We start from the raw sequence: 21232 nt of genomic DNA, 5'->3' as shown, positions 1-21232 counted from the left end.
GACCTCGGACTCTCTCCCCAAACGAAACCTTCTTAACTACATTCATGCCTTTCAACTACTAATAGTTTAACTTTTGAACTCATAATTTGAAAGGTGAAATGGATAAACCTATGGAAAGTTGAACCCATAAAGTAACTAAACATACATGGATCTGTATGCCTTTTGTCTTCCTTACTGGTGGATGGGATTGCTTTCCTTCGATGGTGGCTCGAGAATGTTTGTCACAACATTAGCACCTTTTATCTAGCGCAGTGTCAAAACTTCCCAACCAACGTCGTTTATTTGTTCTTACATCTCGAATCTCTGCAACCCATCTTCCCCATTTTCGTTGTCTAACTCCCCTGTACTTCTTTACATTTTCTTGGAGAAGTTTTGTATCTTTTTTTTCTTTGGACGACACCATCTTGGAAGTGACCTTGGTTTTTCCATTTCTGATGATAATCTCTTTACAAATCCTTTTATGTTGTTTGGACTTCTCTCCTTGAAGATTTTCCTCCTCATCACTGGACGAGTCTGTGGCGTCACTGTCGGTTATGTAAATACGTACAACACGTGGCAAGACAACATAACGTTCGCCTATTAAGTTGCTTTTTTTACCTCTGGCAATTTTTGAGGATTTTTTGACTACCTCATTTTTGTGAAGTTCATCTTTGGAAGCCATTGCTTCATGAAAGAGAACAAACAAAAAATCAGAAAAAGTCCATTAAATCAGGCATCTATATACAATTCATTAATAATCAAATTATTTTTATTTATGTACTCTCTATGTCAACTTGATTGTCTGATTTTGACCTAGCATAAAGTTTAAGAAAATAAACACACTAAATTCAAACTGTCAACTCCGAAATTCCATATCATAAGGAAAAAAAGGAAATGAAAAAAATATTCTCTTAGTCTCAATTTAAGTGGCTTTTTGAGTTTTGAGAGTCAAACAAGTTTTGACCGTGAATTTTTTCATACAACTTTCAAATATTTTGAATTGTCAATTACTTGACTTATAGTAATTTTTACATAATTTTCAAATATATAATTTTATTTTGAAAACCTTATAGATTTCATACCTGAATTTACCATCACAATTTGAAAAAATTGACTCTCGAAGTCTTAAATATCCCATATAAATTGTAATAGAGACATTATTAAAGAACATGTTTCCTTAATAAACATGTTTTGTTTTCAACCTTTATGACAATTGTACTAAATTCCTTTGAAAGGAAATGAGTTATCTTGCCTTTTTACCTTTTTTTTTTTTTAAAAAAACTGTCTTTTCACATTTCTTAGGTGAAAAGAATGTAGATCTCTTATAAAAAAAAGGTTATTAAGCTAAAAGAAATTTGTATAGAGTTGGAAAATAATTTCTCCCGAAATTTATATTCACTTTCACAAATGAAAGACTCCAGAATTTACATGAAATAAGATCTCTTGCCCTTTTTACAATTTAAATACAAGAAAATGACTTTTTTAAAATTTCGTAAGTATAAAAATGAAGATCTTTTAAAACTAAAAAATCTCTTATTTATAAAAATGCTATAAAAGTAAAAAGAATTTTAAAAAGGACTAGAAAATTATTTCTCTCAGGCTCACTTAAAATCCTAGATTCACTTTTGTTATGTTATTTCTCTAGAGTTTCAAATAGAAAAAATTCATACAGTCCATCATGAGTTTCATATAGTTCAAAAGATAAAATGCTCAAACACAAATAAATCTAAAGCATATATAAGTATTAAATGTGTTTGTAGAAGCATATATGGAAACAAGAAAATGAATAAAATAAAATATTCTTTTCAGATCTCTTATATGTAAAAAAAAAAGAATATATCTTATAAAATGACATAATTTTTTTATTTTTTTTTTGTAAAAGACTAAAAAATGATTTCAAATCAAAGCACATACAAACTCACATGTCACATTTCATAAAGAAGATGAAATTAAACATATATACCTGAAAGAGGAACTCAAGAACTCTCACAAATCAGTAATTTATTTCTTTGCCTTCTTGTTAATTATTTTACCTTTGATGGCCATTTATATAGTTGAAACTAAGGGTGTCAATCGTATAGGATCGGGTCGATCCGAAATCGGCCCAAATCAGTAAAAGCCCACAAAGGAATATTCGTTGGAGGCACGAACTTTGAGAGAATCTCTTTGTTAATTTTTTGACCAATGTGGGACCCACTAACGGTCAAAAAATTATGAAATCTAATCTCGAATTTTATTAAAGTTTTTTTTCAATAAAAAAAAACTCCCCATTAATCTATAAATATTTTTCCATATTCCCTCAATTTCTCTACTCTTTTAACTTTCAAGAATTTAATATTTAATTTCAATTTTCTCAAAACTCGTTTATTCTCCTATCTCTACGATATCACTTATTAGTTACTCCATTACTTATTTTTATTAGTTATTAATATATTATTTTTCTTAAAATGCTAATAAGATTATTATTATTATTATTATATTACTTATATAAATTATTATTATTATTAGTTATTAATTTATTATTTCTCTGAAAATGCTAGATAGATTATTATTACAATTTTACTTTTTAGTCAAGATTATTATTACAATTTTACTCTTTAGTTACAACTTATAAGTTATTATTATTATTATTATTATTATTATTATTGATTAAAACTTAATACGTGTTAGTTAATAGTTATTAGTTTATTACTTTATTAGTATTTTATTTATTAGGTAACTCAATGATCAAAAGTATCAAGGATTCAATATATTTATTAACTAATCAAGTGAAATAATAACTCCTAAGTTAATAAGATCATCAAAATAATTAAATTTTTATTATTGCTTTATTAAATGATTTCTTTAAATTTTAATCTACATAAAAATAATGACTACTGCATACTAAAAAGTTTATTCAACTTAATAAAATATAAAAAATATACTAATATAAAAAATATACTAATATAGTGCGCGACTTATATTTTTATGATTATTAAATATTGACCATGGAAATTAGTATAAAGTAAAAAAAATTTCAATAATTTGGGTGCTAATTACATTCTATCTTGAAAGTTTCTCAAATTACAATAATCCTGAATTTTTCAGAACTCACAGATACATTGCTCCTTCGCTAGATACATAGCATATAAGTTATGTATCAGATATATAATCATAAACCAGATTCATACAGATTTTGGTTTGAAATAATTGGAGTTATTTATCAACAATAACATTCGTACCAGATACATTGTACACAAATAAAATTGTAATGTATCTGATAGAGATGGAGTCATATATCCGAAATTCCAGATGTTAAGATAGAGAGAAGGAAAAATTAGATTTTTGTAATTAATTTAAATAGTATAGATTTTAAAAAATTATGTTATCTTAAATCGTATAATTACATAATTTTCCTTAAAAGGTATATTTAGTAGTGAACCATCCTGATGCAACCCAGTCCACTAATTAAAACATAAATAATTAATTCTTTATAGTTGAATTTTTTTATTATTGTTTTTTTGCTTTATACTTGAATTTGTTTCGTAATAACTTTCCATTTTTCACATGGCATTCTTATCATGTAAGTACACTAATAAAAAAGGAACCAATATTAATAATTTACAAATAGTAGTTGCAACTTATATCTGGTCAGCAAATTTTAGCAAACTTATGTTTAACTATTTTGACATTATCTCCGAGTAAATATCTCAAAAGGTTATTCAATTATGCAAATTCATTTAACAAAATTATGAAATTTCTTTTTGTAAAGGTCAAATGTTTTTCTCTTGTAAAATTACTCAACTAAATTTGTAATTTAAAAATTTTGACATGATAAAATAACATTTTTGAATGTCATTTATAGCAAGATCTTCTTCATCTTTGAAATTTTATAAGATGTAATTTTTCATGGATATATAAAAATGTTGTTGATTGTGTTTTCTCAATAAAGAAAATATCACATATTGATTTTAGATCTTGCTTTAAAGCATAGGTTCCTAAATAAAAAGGTTAACATTGTTTGACCCTAAATAATTATTTTATTTTTCTAATCTAATTTGGAATTGACCTACATAAGTTTTGTCCAATCCTATTGTCATTGCAAAATGATATATACCTTCAGCCCACTGTATCAATGACCTCATAAATTTGTTTCTTTTGCTATGCCATAATCGTGCCTAAAAATATGTATCATGTGATTTTGTATTTATCATATTTAGTATTTTATATTTTACTTGTGTTTTTTATATTCGCATTATTCGTTCTTCAAAAGTTTGTTAGTGAAAAAATTTGTTTGTTTTTTACAATAATCCGTCTTTTCTGACATGCTCATTATCAAGGACATTTTTGTTCACATGATATTTGAAATCAAGTCATAATTATTGTTTAATTTCAAAAGAGCAAATTATATCATCTTAATTCATTTCAAGTAAGATTTTACATTTTGTGAGAAACATATAAAATTGACCTAGGCATACAACTAATTAATTTAATGAAAAAAATGAGTATAAAACAACTTAATTAGTAACTCTGGTCGAATTCTAGTGTAATGCAACATGTTAAGGGAACAAGTTCAACAAAATTGTATAATTACTTATTTTATCAAGCTCAAAGTTGTTTTAAATTTCTATCATATTAGAAATATAAATCTCTACAATATCACATATTAGTTACTCCATTACTTATTTTTATTATGTATTAATTTTATTATTTTCTTAAAGTGTTTATAAGATTATTATTATTATTATTATTATTATATTACTTATAGAACTTGTTATTATTAGTTATTAATTTATTATTTTTCTTAAAATGCTAGCAAGATTATTATTATTACAATATTACTTTTTAGTTATTACTTATTACTTATTATCATTCATTAATGCTTAATACAAGTTAGTTAATAGTTAATAGTTAATAGTTTATTACTTTATTACTATTTTGACTTATTAGATAACTCAATTACTATTAAATGTCATTATTAATTAATCAAGTGAAATTATGCTACCATACGAGTCAAATATTTATTTTATTGCAAAAATTTATCATACTCGTTTCATTTATTCCTATTATTTTATTTTTAGAAACGATATTGACAAATGAATGTTGGATATAGTTACTCACTTCACAATCTAATTTTATTTATGGGGTATATGCCGAGTTGCTGCACGGAGGATCAAACCAGGCTGCTGGGCTTCTTACTCTAGGTAGAAGATTTAATTGTTGGTGTTACTGAAGAAAATAATAGAGCTTCTAGAATTAAAGAATTTGAAATCGAATATGGTGTATATGGTCTTGCACCTAGATATATTAGAGACTGAATTAAATCGAAGCACAGAAATCAAGGATACGAAGATAATATCTAAATGATTTGAAGAATGAAAAAATTGAAGCTACATATAAAAGATGAAATACATCTGATAGTGTAATCATACCAACACATCATGTTGATATTGAAGAAATTATGAAAATGGTGCAATATATATGAAAAATGATGTACTTACTTTTTTTAATAAGATCATTAAAATAATTAAATTTTATTATTGTTTTATAAAATGACTAGTATACTTGGCCGCGCTTCGCGCGGTTATGAAAAGAATTAAAAGAAAGTTACATACTAATATCAATAATTACTTTAATAAAAGGAAATTTTTATTAATCACATAATTTCATAGAAGAGAAGCTATGAAAAATATTAAGTTAATCATTAAGAAATCAATATATGTGAACTTCGGAAAGTTAAATATTAAAAATAAATTACCTAGAGAAAAAGAGAAGGTAATATTAGAACTACTGAAATGTAAACTTGAGATGTGATCATTTTTTTCCTTTTTATTTGGGATTTTTTGTAGTATAATTTATATATTTTTATGTAAACTTGAAATCTAGTTGTTCTTTTTTGCTTCTTTGTAATCTTTTTGATTTCTTTTTTGCTTCTTTGTAATCTTTTTAATTATATTCTTGGTATAATTTTTCGCCAATGTGTAACTCAGATTGCCATTAATAGTTATTATTAATGACTATATCGTTAGCCTACACTATTTTTAATCATTATCCGCAATTACTATTACTTGTCGTCGTCATCACCCAATCATCACATGTCTTAATTATTTTTATTGTACAATATTAGATTAATTTAATATTTGATTAATAACTTTTTAATAATTAAATTTTAAATAATTTTTTTTTACATATTTAAATGATGAAAAATAACAATCTTAATTAGTTAGATTCCATATCTAAATATATTATTATTATAGTTAGGTTCTGATATCCAATTATTTTTTGGACAATTTATATTGGGAAAATAAAAGAATGTAAAATTTTAAAATAAACATAAAAGCGAACAAAAGTGAGAATTAACTACGCCAAAAAAAAAATCAAAATAATGACACATACAAATTTCTATTTCTTTTAATTTTGCTTGGCTTAAACACAAAAATATTAAAAAGTATATTTCACATTTTAAATAAATATTACATTCAATATAATAAATTCCTAAGAATAAAGAGTCACAGTAATTAAGAGGATTAACAATGTGGCTTTGGACTTGTTTGTAGCATAATAGGAGTAATATTTGTACATTATTACACTAATAAAGAACATTAAGAAAATGAAAAGACAATCAAATTAGAGTTATTGAGACAAATATTTTATTATAAGTAAATAGAAAGCAAGGAAACCAACTATATTTTTTAAATTATAAAATAATCGCAATTTTGAAATAACTTGAGAACTCCTAGAAAACAACAAATATGAAAAATATAAATACTCAACTTGACTTATTAATAAACAACTTGAAATCTCCAAGAAAACAACAAAAATAAAAAATTTAAAGATTGCAATTTTACACATTAATAAATAATTTGTTTTCAATAAAACAAATTGTATTTTCAAAATTATAAATTGACTTTACATTCTCATGTTTTATCATTTTTGTTAATAAAAATTGCTCCACTGAACTATGGAAGTATATGTACGTATTTCTTTAAGTAGCATATCGATATCCGTGTACTCATTTCTTGCTTCTATGTTTTAAAATATTATACTCCACAAACACAATAAACTAATATTATCAACAAAAAAGTGAGAGATGAATTTACATGAACAAACAATTTTTTTTGAAGAGTATTATCATTATAATATAATCAAATTATCTAAGAATAATCGCTCCATAGAGGTCTAAAGAGAATAAATTAAATATTTTTTTTTTAAAAAACTCAGGATTTATATCTTCACGAACACAAACAAATACTATTAAATGTATGATTTCAACAAAGAAAGAGTGGTAATTATATTAGACATATCAAATTATTTTACCTTGTAAAATCAAATTATGCAAGAATGTCTAACCATTTTCATTATAGATATATCTCCTATAATCTACAAAATATGACAAAATAAGTTAAAAAATTATCTAGCAAAAGAAGAAAAAGAAAAAGAATAAGGAGAAAATTGCATTTAATCATAAATCCTCCTACACATATAATCATTTTTGACAAAACATAAATAATTCAAAAGGAAATAATATAATAGAAACATTACTTCTTAAGCACCTAAAAAAAATAAAAAATAATCAATATATATAGCTCAAAATCCATTAATCTCCATCTCTGGATGATTTCATTTCATCCTATATACAAGAGTCAAGAAAAATAATAACAAATAGATTATTAGTCCTAAAATGAATCTCAAAGATAACAAAACAAAATAATGTATCTAGAAGAAACAAAAATATGCTTTGACATATTAGCCTTACTTGCTAAATTAAAGTAATATATGAAATCATATTTGGAAAAGATAATTCACCTCAAAGCTTACAAATATTGTAACATGTTTGCCACTAATTCTCTAACCAAAGATGACTACAAAATAACACACAATTTTAGTGTGATTTTATAGTGTTAATATAACCTTCCACATTAAATAATTAGAGGTTATGGATATGAAAGACTTCAGAAGTTATGAATATGAAAGGTTTGGGAGTTATGAATATTATTAATACTAATTTAAGAATAGAATTTATATAATTGAAGAGGTATTAGTTAAGAAGATGATTTTTCAAGAAAAAAATAATTGAAAGAAATAAGAAAAAATGTCAAAAAAAAGTAAAATAAATAAATATGAATGGAGGTCATAGAGAGGTGCCACATCACCTTCTCTACGTTCCTCCTTTATATATATATATATATATAGAGAGAGAGAGAGAGAGAGAGAGATTGCTTTAAATTTTAATCTACATAAAAATATTGACTACTGCGTACTAAAAATATTATTCAACTTAATAAAATATAAAATAATATATATATATATATATATATAGTGCAAGACTTATCTTTTTTATGATTATTACTCAAGAAAATAATCTTTTTTTTTACACATAAGAGATCTAAAATGGTCATTTTCTTCTATTTAATTTATAATAGGGTGAGAGATCTCATCTCCTGAAATTTTTACATCCACTCACTTAAATTTTATATTCTTATAAAATAACTAGAAAATCATTCCTTTCAAACTTACTTAAAATCCTAGATTTTTTTTTGTAAGTTATTTCTCTAGAGTTTCAAATAGAAATTTTTCCACACAGTAAGAGGATGCCACAAATCCATTAATGAATTTCAAATAGTTCAAAAGATAAAATCTTCAAAAAAAAAAAATCAAATTTAAACCCTCCCCCCTACCCCCCACCTTCCACCTTCCACCCAACCTAGCTCATTTTTTTTGTTTTTAAAAAAATAATGTTTTTCCAAAAAAAAATAAAATTTACACCCCCCCCGTCACGACCCGAGTCTACACCCTGGACGTGGCCGGCACTTAAGAACCATTGTTGGTCCCCAAGCGGACCCTCATTCTGGCTGAGTACAAGCGGAAGACTAACTTAAGCATACAAAAGCTTAAAATTGAAATAAAAGTTCATAAAACTTAAATACAAACTTTAAATCAAAGAAAACTCTGTATAATAAAATATATACAACTCGCCATAAAAAGGCAACTTTAGTCTTTATAACATTTAATAAAATAAATGATACAAACTTCTCAATTATACTGACTATCTATGAAACCTCTAACTGATAAAGATAGAAGTCGGGACAAGACCCACAACCTCCTAACAACTGAAAGTAAATGGAATCCTCCGGAAGCAAGGAGGCTCACCATAGCTAACTCGAACTCCACGTGACATCAACGAAGCTCCTGTTGATGATCCTGAATACCTGGATCTGCATCATGAGAAAATGCAGGCCAAATGGCTCAGTACGTGAAATGTGCGAGCATGTAAGGGGAATTCTAAAGCATAAACATAAGCTTGAAAAAAAGATTCTGAAAGAAACTCTTACCTTGGCTCTTCTCAACTCATAAATAACTCAAGGATATTCAAGGATACTCAAAACTACTCAAACTTACTCAACTCAGAAATACTCAAGGATAAGATACTCAACTCAGAGATTAGATACTCAACTCAAAGATATGATATTCGACTCTGGGTACTCAACTCTGGATACTCAACTCAATATAAAGCGACAATACACATGTAATATATGGAAATCTTTATAAAACAGTAAAACAACTCAGTTCGTTAAAGAAAATGCAATAACAAACTCAACTTTACTCATATAATAAAGTAATATAGTTTCTGTGGGAGGTTCTCTAACCGACAACCACTATTATGAGCCTAAGTGGTGATACAACGTCTTGCCCACGCTGTCAGAATTATCCTATACTTTGCCGTCATATAGAACGCTTAACTTAGTGGATCCACTAGTCTATGCTAAAAGCATCTTAAGGAGTCATCTAAAAAGTATGATCCTTTACTACCCATGATGGCTACATGGTTTATGGAGACTTGAGTTAATATGAACTCGCATCCCCATATCGGTGCTCAATACTACTCCCAAAATATACTTAGCTCATATGTTTGTAAAAGCAAAACTCTTTCTTTGAATTGAGATGATTACTCAAAACTTAGCTTAAAAGTTCTCTTGAATTCGATGTTCCCTTTTCTTGCTCAAATGTGAAAACATTTATAAACTCTTTGGGAATACTTAGTTCCCTTATAGCTTTTTGAGAAATGGACTCAACTCTTTACTCTTTGCTTAACTAGAAACTTTTTGTCTTAAAAAAAATTTTATAACATTTGTAAAAGACTTCTTAAAATGAGGTTCATGCCGAATTATGGACGTGAACGACTCAATGCAAGGTTTACAATAACCATAGATAGAACTCAAATACTTGGAACTCAAGAACTTCAATAATACTACTCACTTCAAGAATGCTCAACTCAGAGGGTTCAGGCGGAATTTATGAGCATAAACTACTCAACTCAAGGACTCAAAGATACTTCTCATCTCAAGATTTTTCGACTTATAATGTTCATGCGGAATTATGGGCATGAACAACTCAACTCATGGACTTCATGGGTAATAGGTAATAGTCCCATGATTAGGATTATAATCTCAAATGGGTTATAAACTCAATACTTAAGACTTAGGACATGGAGATATTACTCCTCTCATGGATACTCACTTATGGAGTTCATGCGGAATTTATGGGCATGAACGACTCGACTCAAAGGTCTACATAACTACATGAAACTCATGTATACGACTCTTCTTATTCTCTTACTTACTTACTCAAAACTTAACTCAAATTGATGATGGATCTCAAAGGTTTCACAATTTAACTCAAAGGCTTTCTTGAACTCTACTCTTAACTCTCTCTTGAATGTGAATTATGAATTCAAGAGTTATGTTTCATGATATGAAGGATCTCGTGATGACAAAGTAGACTCATGAATACATTCTCATACTCACTTGCTCGAGTCTTGAAATAAGTTACTAGAAGTTGTAGAAGACTCCACAAAAGGACTCTCTTAGAATGTTCGAAAGAATTCTCAAAACTTAACTCTCAACTCTACCTTGAATTTGAATTATGAATTCAAGGTTATGATCATGTTAGGAATGATTTTAGGTGTTTAGAAGTAGCTTAGAGTAGTTAGAATCGAAAAGGAGTGAAGGTGCACTTTAAACGAACTCAAATGGGGCAACCGACGACAAACTGGGTGGGGCAGGCGACCCTGGCGCTATGGGTGGCGCGGGGCGCCAGCCCCTAAACTTCAGAGGTGGATTTGGGGCGCTCTGGCAGGCGCATCGCGCCAGGCCCCCAACCCAGAAAATCTGACGAACTTCTTTGCTCGTTTTCTCACCCTAACTCGCCTAGAATCGAACGGTTTCTTCTCCAATCACTTAGAATCAATTACTTAACATAAGTACACTCTAATCTTCTCAATACATCCCTTAAAACACTCACTTTGATCTCAAGAAATCATCCAAAACCCCACACAACAAGATTTAGAATGAACTTCAAGAACACATATCAAGAACTCTAATCTTTTAACTTCAAGAATGAAATTTCGCTGAAAACAATATGATTGGCGTGTGGGTGAACAAGCCCAACACTATGGAAGCTTACATACCTCTTAGGGATCAACCCCATGGCGACAATCCGCAACAACTCTCAAGAACGTCGACGAACGCTTTGATCGTCTCCTCTTTTCTCTTCTTGAACTCTCAACTAAAACCCTAGGCTAATTTTAAGATTATATAACAAAACCCAATAGGATTAGACCCTTAAAATATTACTAAAAATGAATTCTGATTGGGTAAGGAAAAGAACAAAATACCCTTCTCTATTTTTGGCTAACTTTCCTTAACTGGACAACCTATCTTCAAAAGGCCATATCTCACTCATCCGACCTCGAAATTTAGAAAACTTGGTGGAGTTGGAAAGATAATTCAAAGATCTTTCCTACGGTATCTGGTAGAACATCTAACTCATTCTGAGCTAGGAGTTATGATCGTTTGAAGTTGACCCAAAACTCATACTTAGCTTAACTTGCAAAATTTCAGATTTTGCTATATCCAATTTAATTCTTTTTGGAACTCAAGGTGCTACATCTAATGACCTTAACACTTAAGAAATTTTAAATTCCTCGGTAAAATCTCACTCACTACGAAGAACGGTTTGAGTTTTAGTTCGAAATTTTTTCTGGGGTGTTACACCCTCCGCCTCCCCCTCACCCCCACCCTCCAATTTTTTTGAAAAATAAATTAATATTTTTGAAAATTAAAAATTAAAAATTAATATTAGAATTTTTATTTTTTAGCACAATTTAGAATTTTGAGTAGAAGTGAGAAGTGAGTGCTCCTTTATGGGTCTATATGGATACCCATGTTATGCCCATTTTGACCATATTTGTAGAAGCTCTTAAAATAGCTTGAAGCCCATATTTACCCAATTAAATTATGAGTGATCCAAATCATTAAATATGGATAAAATGGACTCATTTCATTAATATGGGCTGAAATTGCCACCCCTAGTGTGGATTACTAATTCCAGTAATGAGCCAACAACTTATTGTGGTGGCTTGGAATTGGACCTTTACTAGCTCCGTCCCTGATTGTCGGATGTTTGTGCGCAAGGTTTAAAGTTTTGAGGCATGGTATAAATTTAATATTAAATGTAGATAATTTAATTCTTCCTAGCTATTTTTATTAACATATGATGAGAATAGGGAAACTCGAATCCGAAATCTCTTGTTAACTGCATATTGCACGTAGTGGCGGAATTAACACTACTTTTACTTTTCCACTATTAAAATATATTTTCTTTTTTACTTGTCACTTTTCATATATCAAGAAAAGACAATTATTTCCATGTTTTACCATAGCACTAATTACTTATTTTTAAAATCATTTTTCAAGACCTAATACGTACTTAATATCAACTAATATGGGTAGTGTGGCATAATATCCATATCAAATATTATTTTTCTTAATAGATGTGCTAAGTCCAAATATGACAAATTAAAATGGACAGATGGAGTATTACATATTGACACCCATTGATTTCTTCGTGAATTTATTTTTCACTCGAAGCTTCCGATAATTCATAAGCAAGAAGAAATACGAGAGCAAAGTGACTGGAAATCACACAAAGAGAGCTAACTAACTTCAAAATTTAGTCAATCAAAGTGAAATATATAATCTAAGGGAAAATTATAACTCAATACCTTTGGATGATCAAGTGTACAAAATACGTATACAATGTATATGTTGTATATATTTATACTGAATATACATATAATCTGTACACATATATATCACCAATATATATATATTATATACATCAATGCTGACATTAATCATCTTATAAGTTGCAGTTTGATATATTGTTTATATTACTAATGAAACCATCGCAGAGGGGCTTGACCTTACCTCGAAATGAAACGCTTGATTGGATAGCAAAAGAAGAGTAGAATTATTATTATTTTTGTTATACAAAGGATCCTACTCTAAAGGCAATTATTTAACTAACAAAAAATCGAGTCTTTCATTTGATGTAATTTCCAAAGGGTTACTTTTTGTAGCAACTTTCCTTTAAAATGCATTGTTCATGCAAAACTCTATATTTTCCTCCCTTTATTCATGCGATCGAAGTCTTGAATCAATGTTAAAGTTATCTTAAGTTATCTTCATGTGATCTATAGATCACCAATTCAAGTTGTGAAATTATAATAGCAAATAATGATGCTTGTATCAACGTAGGAAGTCTACTATACCCTCGTTTAAGGTGTAGATTTCTCAAGTGGTAAGCATCCTCTACCTCCAACTTTAAGATTGTGGATTCGAATACCAAGTACATTAAAAAGGGAAGCTCCTGCAGGGGAGGGATATACAAAAAAAAGTGAGGGTCTTTTTTGGACCCTGCAGTGGAAGCATGAACACAGGACGCTTCATGCACCAAATTGTGTTTAATCATCTTGTCATGCGAGATTCAGGTGTAAGACTATATGGACCGAGACGATCTCTAGGGAGTTTATGGCAAAAAAAATACACACACAAAGAGGCGAAGCGGGAATTTTAACTTTATGCAGTTCTGAATTTTATAATGACAATTTCAATTGTCATTATAAACTTAATATTTGTACTTATTTGATAAACTTCTTAACACAAATACACTATTTGAGCAAAAGTTACTGGGTTTAGCCAAACCCGTACACAAACTTCTAGCTCCAACCCTTAACACACACCTGAAGTATTGCATTCTCAACCTGAACTATCACCAATTATATACTCAAAAACACACATCAAATTTGATTAAACCAACTTCTTGAATAAAATTGCCAAAAGGCTTGTGACAACTTATATTGCCCATAAAAATTTTATTCACATGACAATTGACTCATTAATTTCGAGGTATGTTTTGATAAATAGTTAATGATAGTTCAGGTAAGAAACACAAACACTTAATAATTCAAATAATAAGCTCATAGAAAGTGATAATTCAAATGTGTTTTTAACGATCATTTATAAAATCATAATCATACTTATTTCTTTTTCCCCTCATTGTTGTTGATAACATAGAAGTAATTAATGGATGTTCCCAAATTAAGTATCTGTATTTCAAGAATAAATACCGCAGTGAGGAATAGCGGTTCCTCTGTTTGTTTGGTCTAATAAAAGATTATTCATCATCGCAAGCACTCTCGCTTAGCTACCACTTGTCTTTGCTTACTTACTTCTAAAGCAAACCCCCTTTAGAGATAGGGGTGAGTACTACACGAGCTCGTAAGTAAAGTACGGAACGAGCCTTGTCTACGAAGCAGAGCGACCTCATCTTGCTTGCTTCGCAAAGTTATAAGAGACGAAAGTAGTTTCAACTCTCATTTGTTGGCTTGCCACCTGCTTTTCATGCATAATCCTATGAACACTTGTAAAAAAATCCCCTAAATATATACAAACTCTACAATGTGATCTCTTTGTGATAGTGATTTTCACAATTCTAGCTAGGTGAGATTCTTGATTTTTATGTTCTAATTTCTTTGTTCTTTATTATGTGNATTCAAATGTGTTTTTAATGATCATTTATAAAATCATAATCATAATCATACTTATTTCTTTTTTCCCTCATTGTTGTTGATAACATAGAGGAAATTAATGGATGTTCCCAAATTAAGTATCAAGTTATAAGAGACGAAAGTAGTTTCAACTCTCATTTGTTGGCTTGCCACCTGCTTTTCATGCATAATCCTATGAACACTTGTAAAAAAATCCCCTAAATATATACAAACTCTACAATGTGATCTCTTTGTGATAGTGATTTTCACAATTCTAGCTAGGTGAGATTCTTGATTTTTATGTTCTAATTTCTTTGTTCTTTATTATGTGATCTCTTTGTGATAGTGAATTTGTAGACATAAATGGTACTTATACATAGTAAGATTCTGCTGATTTAGGTCTAGATTTGAGGTTTTGAGCTGTTTTTGAATTATTTAAAATACTTTGATGGATTAGGACTTCTTTTTTTTGTTTAGTGCCGTTTTTTTTTTTTTTTTTTTTTTTTTTTTTATCATTTACACTTCCTTCCAGAAATTCATGAAGAGTAGGTATGATTACCTTGTATGCATTGATAAAATGTTCTATGAATATTTTTTATATATAGAAATAAAGAAAGAGTTTATTTTTATCATAAATGATGTTGACACACTTGTGGCGTTGTTTATTGTTTTTTTCTTCTTGTACAGTCATGACATCCAAGAATATTAAGTATCACGAAAAGAAGGTTATCAGAAAACCCTCAAAAAATGATGCCACTAAAAAATCAACTGTTAAAATAGAAGGAAGTTCTTCTATCCAACCCAACCCTGCAGGAGTTTACTTGTGGGGTGTCGATCTGATGAATGTGTCTAATGAGGATAAAGAGAAGGTCAAGGAAGAGAAGTCAAAGGGACGTGGTAAGACACGTCAAAAGAAAACCATCACTGAGAATGAAAATGTCGAGGCGATTTCAATTGAAAATTCAACAGAGAAACCACGAGAAAATGTGGAAAAGTATAAAGGAGTTAGGCAGAGAAAATGGGAAAGTGGGTTCCTGAGGTATATGACCCAAGAACGAAAGGCCGAGTTTGGTTAGGAACATTTAATACTGCTGAAGAAGCTGCTTTGGTTTACAATAAGGCAGCTATTGCAATAAGAGGTGTTAGTGCTGTGACAAACATCACCAAGCCAGCACCAAGAGACCTACCACCAGCAGAAATCACCTCCATCAATCCATCATCATCAAAGGAGATCTATTTCATGAACCTACCATCTACATCCTCAGATGATGATAGGGTTTAAGAAATGATTTGCTATTTTATTGTCTCTTTTCTAAATTATGTTAATTAAATCTAGCATTAGGATGTTTTTTTCCTTCTTAAATTAATTATGTAATATGACATCTTTACTATCCTATTATAAATAAAAAAAATAAAGAAAACTAAATTTATCAAATTTTCTTCTTATACTTCCTTCTTCAAGTTTATGAATAGGGGTTCATTAATGCTTTTAAATAAATAAATTCATTGAGCATATATCATATGTTTGGTCGAATAATTAGCTGCAAATATTTTCTTTATAGTATAAAGAATGTTACATCTATGTTTTAACTCAGTTTCATCTAAAGGTAATAAAAAGAAACTCTGAAGCATTACTCTTTTTTTATTTAGTGTCCAATAATTACACTTTTTGATCTTATGTCTCTTTGTTAGGTGAGTTTCTGAATACAAATGTTATATGTCTAGATTATGTTGCTTTAGGCATTTGGGATTTTGAGCTTTCTTTATTTAACCTATTTTACTTTCTTTAATGGATTTATGACTTCTTTCCTCTATATATGAACATTTTCTATGTAAGAAACGTAAGAGGAGAGCTAGACAAAAGCCGTTGAATCTTTTTTATCACCTTCAAAACAAACCACAATTCCGTCTTAACATTAAATAGTGATGCCCACTTGCAGATCATAGATCTAGAATTTTAAGTTAGTTCGTGTTTTGTGAAGCTTCATGTTGAATGTAACATACATATATAGTTTAGACTCGAAGGATGACCGATATATGTACGAGTAGATATGCATGTCTCAATATATGTACAAATATATACAATACATGATTCTTGAAATCGATCGACAATTTCATTTTTAATTATATTTTTTTTGTCGTTTACTTTTCCCTATAGGAGTTTATGAAGAACTAGGGTACGATTTCCTCAGATAAAATTTCAATAATGACTATTTTTATAAATAGAAATAATTAATAAAGAATTTTTTTTAGCATAAAATAATTAAGTTGCTATTTTATTGAACCTTCTCTGAATTATGTTTATCAAATCTAGCTAACTCCCAACTTAATTGAGATGTATTTTCTTCTTAAAGTATGTGTTATGACATCTTAATAGGCTATTATACGAAGTTATGAACAAATAAATTAAACTTTTATCTTTAGCAATATCTCTTCTTATACCACCCTTGTTGGTATTTTAAATATTCTTTACAAAATGTATAATTTAACACAACTTTGTGTTTGTATTTGTCACGAACCGGGAGCACCCCCTAGTCGTAACCGGCGTACTCGACCTCGAGGAGGTCTAATACAAGCCTCTTAGCATTCATTCATCGCATAGACACCAAAACCATAAGGAATTAAAAACTTTCTTCGCACACGAAGATACTTTCAATAAATAGCAAGCGGAAGACTTTCTAGACTTTATACAATATGTCTCAAAACCATCTAATACCTGAATATAACATTGGGACTAAGCCCACTCAAAACTTAAGCAAATACTAGAGAGACATAAAAAAAGGAACATGTTGGTTATTGCCCTCGAATCTATGAGGACTCACCAAGTCTTCATCGTCAACTCTTAAAAACCTAACAAGTAGCCATGACATATCACCATCTCCAAATCCCTACACTTTAGTCAAAAAGCGAAAGAAAGGGGTTAGCACAATTAAGTACTAAGTATGGAGACCATGCAAGAAAATATGCACAACGGACATTTACAAGAAATGTATGCTTTCATGTCCTTTGATAAAACCTTTCCTTTACAAGTATAAGAGACATAATACAAGTCAACATTAACATATTAGACCATAGCCAACCATACATATACTTAACATAAATCCATATACAACCCATGCTTAACTTTAGAAGGACACATGTCATTTCATTACCATAGGACCTCTACCTAATATAACCTTAAGACACACTTGAGTGAGACAAGAAGTGACCGCCCACACAATCCTCTTCAAGCACACTTAAGTGTTCCCCAAGATTACCTTAGATAAGGACTTTATAGGCAAAGTGCATAATCATACCCGATAGATAGCATATTAATGAGATGATATGTATAATGATGCTTACATAAAATAAATCATATTTAGTGGGGCATAGTACATGTGTGGTGAGTGACCATCAATATAGTATTTCCAAGGCCTACCACCCCCTTGGAGAGGCGAAAGAGGTACAAACCCCTCAATGTGGTTACCCGGGCCTACCACCCCCCGAGCTAGGGACCAAGGTACAAACCCCTCGATATGGTTATACGGGCCTACTACCCCCCGTACTAGGCAACCAAGGTACCAACCCCTCGATATGGTTATACGGGCCTACTACCCCCCGTACTAGGCAACCAAGGTACCAACCCCTCGATATGGTTATACGGGCCTACTACCCCCCGTACTAGGCAACCAAGGTACCAACCCCTCGATATGGTTATACGGGCCTACTACCCCCCGTACTAGGCTTGGTCGACTCACAACACTTATATAGAGAAAACAATATACATGTGTCCATTTCATCATCATTTCAGTAATTATATAACCATCCGATTCATAGGACGTACATTGGACCTTCCATTTCCTAAGAATTCTATAAATGGGCATTTTATCAAACACAAGGTGGGCTATTGTTCATGTAAATGAAATCTTGTATTTCAAGAATACTAAGTCCAACCAATTCCAAAATCCATATAAATCAGCCCACCAACAACATACATATATATCAACCTTCATAATTTGATCATGGAAGCATGAAAACCATAAACATCACATAATAATTCCATTTCATGATAATATGCAAAATAGACCATAATAGGATGTGTAGTAGTAATTCCATAATTCAAGAGTTCATAAATAATCATAAGGACCCATAAACTTGAAGTAGAAATAGAGGATAAATGGTTGGACTTGTGGAAAGGAAGGTTTCCACAATCAAACCCACATACCTCAACTTGTTCACGAGTATATCAACCTTAGAAATACAATTACATAACTTATTTAACTTCTATTAGCTCAGTAATGTTGACGTAAAATAGGATCATCATCATAAGTAAGCCTAGCATGTACAAATACAACTATGCTCCCAAAACAGTGAATCTGGCCAGCCTAGTACCTCATGTTGCATCTTAGATTTGAAAAGGAAAATGGCAGAACTAGACTTTATAACCTTCATGAAAGATGTAGATACATCTCTTAGGGTTGCAAACAAACAAGGATCACCGCAAAATATATTTTGTACAAAAAGATATAGTCAAGACACTAGCCGCTGGTCATGCAGGATTTCAATTCTCGGAATCTGGGCAGAACTTGCCCTATGTTGCGTCCCATATTTCGTATCCATAACAGTTAAATTAGAATTTTACATAAACATAAAAGTTGTAGGTATACGAGTTAGCTTTCCAAATCATATTTATTCACTGCAAACTAAGTTCTAGAGCAAGAGATATGCCTAAAATACCAAACACTATCCAGCTCAAAAACAGGTTTCGTCACTTACATCCGAAAGGAATGCCATATCCTATCGATTCATATTCAACAAAGCTTCTAATGTATCAAGAAGAGGCACCTAAGTCTACCAAGTCAAGACACACATCACATTATAAAGATCCTTCACATTCCATCATCATCACATATGAACAATAATAGAGGACACACTTTCAATCACAATACAATAACACTTTAAACAAGATCACCTTGAGATCACATGAACACCTTTATATTCACAACATGATTGCCTTTACTTCATTTGATTCTCATTCAAGTCCTTCACATCACATTCACATATATGATATCATGTCAACACTTCAATTCCTCATATAATGCCTCCAAGGCCATAAACACAATACATTCAATAAGTAAACACCTCCACCATAAGTGGATCACACATCAATCTATCACAATTCTATATCAATTCTACCTTAACAATGAAGTTAGGTCCACTTACCCTTTTTCCCAAGCCACAATCACCATTCCTCAACTCTCCAACAATTCACAATAGATAAGCATAGATAATAATAGAAGTCAACTATTCAACTCAATCCAAGCATACTTCCATCATCATTCAATCATAAATAATAAACCCACTTCATAAGCCAACTTTAGGAAACTTGCCAAGACATGGGTTCATGGAAATTTCTTTCTTAAAACCATCAATAGACACCATTAATAACGTAAATCATCAAAAAAAATCATTTAATGCAAGAACCCATGCTTAGAATCGAAATTAGGATTTTTGTGTTTTTGGAAGAACTTTGAATCATTTGAATTGAGCTCCTTGAAAGGAAGAATAATCAAGGATAAAGGATCCCCATACCTCTAAGTTGAAAACCCACGAGAATTGAAGAAGAAAGAACTCAAAATCTTCAATCCTAGCTCCAACTTCTTCTTCTTCTTCTTCCCCTCTTCTTCTCTTCTTCACTCAAGAACCCTAACTCTTACTCTTTTAAAATGGAACAAAAATGATCCACAATCAGCCTAACACAATAATATAACCTCAAAAGAAAAGATTTGTGAAATGACCAAAATGCCCTTAAATTTCCGGACGGACTCCTTGCTAACTGCCCAACTTTCAAAGGGCATAACTCGCTCATACGAACTCGGAATCGAGCAAACTCGGTGGCGTTGGAAAGATCGTTCCAAGGGCTTTCCAAACATAACTGGAACTACTCCTGGATCATCCTGAGCTAGGAGTTATGACTGCTCAAAGTTGGCCAAAAACTCACTGATTTCCCACACTTAACCAAATTTCCAGGTTCTGAACTTTTTCCAAAAGTGACTACTTCCAATTTCAAGCTACTTCATATTCATTTTAAATTGTCGGATGTAACACAATTAAAAAGAAATTACATAAAAAAATTCCTCATAGAACCTCATTATAAAGTCAACACAAAGTCATAGGCTCTTGCTTAACCTATCATTTTCCGAGTCGTTACAGTATTCCAACTACATCAATTCTAATCAAAACTAAAAAATATTTGAAATTTATTGTCAAATGCATACTTGATTTTGCGTGTATTGTGTCAAGTTGTTCGGTAAATATGTGTTTTCAAAGAAAATCTTCAATAGAGAAGAGGAAATGAAGAAAAATACTAGTTGAAAGATGATGAACAAGAGGGGGGGGGGGGGG

The 21232-nt window shown here is 30.4% G+C and overlaps 1 pseudogene; it reads right to left on the bottom strand.

Annotated features, from left to right (window-relative positions):
- Positions 1 to 229: 229 nt before the first annotated feature.
- The window catches only part of LOC125870315 (ethylene-responsive transcription factor CRF3-like), a 42453-nt pseudogene continuing 21450 nt past the window's right edge, over positions 230 to 21232 (bottom strand).

This window comes from Solanum stenotomum, chromosome 1 (genome assembly GCF_019186545.1).
Source record: "Solanum stenotomum isolate F172 chromosome 1, ASM1918654v1, whole genome shotgun sequence".
Taxonomy (NCBI): domain Eukaryota; kingdom Viridiplantae; phylum Streptophyta; class Magnoliopsida; order Solanales; family Solanaceae; genus Solanum; species Solanum stenotomum.
The sequence above is the reverse complement of the archived record's forward strand: the minus strand, read 5'-3'. Positions and strand labels throughout refer to the sequence as shown.